Here is a 1,519-nt window from a genome sequence, read left to right on the forward strand (position 1 = left end):
TATTTTTGACACCGTTAAAAGTGTGACCCGGGGATACCGACCCTGACCTTTCAGCCGGGCATACAGAGTGGAAGACGGAGGTGCTTACCATTGTACCCCGTGACTACAAGGTCTAAATGAAGAAGGTACCTTAGTACCTTTAATTCTCTTTCGGTTTTTTGTTGAAACAGAAATAAGTGAATATTTTTTCAGCGGAATCGAGTTTGAAGATTCTTAAGTGCAAAAATGAATAGAACGTCGAAATAAACATTCACAAATAGTTTCCTTAAACGATATCTGCTATATAGACGTAGCTCTGAGTGTAATCTTAATGACCATAAAAAGTTGGCCATGTCGAACTCACACTCACCAATAAGAACAAAACAATTTTTTGGGGTGATCTTCGTGCAGATTTACAATTTCAAGGACCTTTGGATTGCATATACCTATTTACGGTTCTAGTAAGGAAGTCCACAGAAGATTCAAATGTCACGTTGGTTTATCCAATCAAAAATATGGGAAATATATGAATGTATATTCATGTTATGTTCTGTGACCGCACAATACCAAATAACAAAGTACCAGAAAGTTTACATGGTGTCTATGTCAAAACTTGAACTTGACCAAACTGAAAACAGTGGACACATGTGTGCATCTTATGAAAAAATACATGCGAAGCAATATTATCAACTTACTCCTCTTCTTGGTTTTCCATTTGATACTCCGACTCTACTTCCATTCTGAATTGGTTGTCCATTTGATCACCTCGTTCTATCGATTTCAGCACTTCCATTCTAAATTGAAATTTCATATATCAGATTATAACTTTTTCGTCAAACTCATTTTAGAAAGCTTACTCCGTGAAGTCTTCCATATTGTTTTCGTCCTGCGAAAAGTGCTGGCCAATCATTCTGGAAACACGTCGTTAATATTTATCTAAACACAATACATATACTGCATACTTACTCCGGAATGTTTTTTGCAGCAACAATTGGAGCATCTTTTGTTCCGAAGAATTATATCCCCTGTAAGAAAATCGTCTTCACAAACGCGATCTTTCAACCCAAATGAAACACCACTAGCTGCAGACCACCGTAACCTTTTTTCTTTGTCCGCTGGAACTCTGAAGAAACGTTTTTGAATACAAACAGTTTTTTTACATAAAACACAATACCTCATTTTTATTTTGCAATAAACACTTTTCTAACCAATTAAGACGTTATCAAACAAATTAGTTTTTCTAACGAAATAACTAAAACGCAAAAATGATAACGGATGAGTAAACAAAGAAGGAGAAGAACGAAATGTTGAAATGAAAACAAAATTTTGGAATTTTTTATCAATAATAAATATCAACTCTGCGTGTCAACAAGGTTTTGACAGATTAAGACATAAAAAAATTTTAATCAGCTGTTAGCTGTGGCCTACCTAAGAATTATTGTACCATGGCACAAACCTTATCGTTACGTGTGGCCATCAAATGGAACAAGGCAATAACGGCGCTTTCAAAATCAGGGTTTGCAACAATGGCTTGGGAGTG

At 35.7% G+C, this 1,519-nt stretch overlaps 1 long non-coding RNA gene across 1 annotated transcript; it reads right to left on the reverse strand.

Moving 5' to 3' along the window:
• Nucleotides 1-692: 692 nt before the first annotated feature.
• LOC141397368 (uncharacterized) lies at nucleotides 693-1,084 on the reverse strand. Its single transcript, XR_012411384.1, has 3 exons — nucleotides 946-1,084; nucleotides 837-890; nucleotides 693-773 (listed from the first exon to the last, which is right to left on the reverse strand). It is a non-coding gene; the product is annotated as an uncharacterized lncRNA (long non-coding RNA).
• Between the last annotated feature and the right edge of the window lie 435 nt (nucleotides 1,085-1,519).

Source organism: Musca autumnalis, unplaced genomic scaffold (assembly GCF_047663935.1).
Source record: "Musca autumnalis isolate F117 unplaced genomic scaffold, ASM4766393v1 scaffold_3, whole genome shotgun sequence".
NCBI lineage: Eukaryota > Metazoa > Arthropoda > Insecta > Diptera > Muscidae > Musca > Musca autumnalis.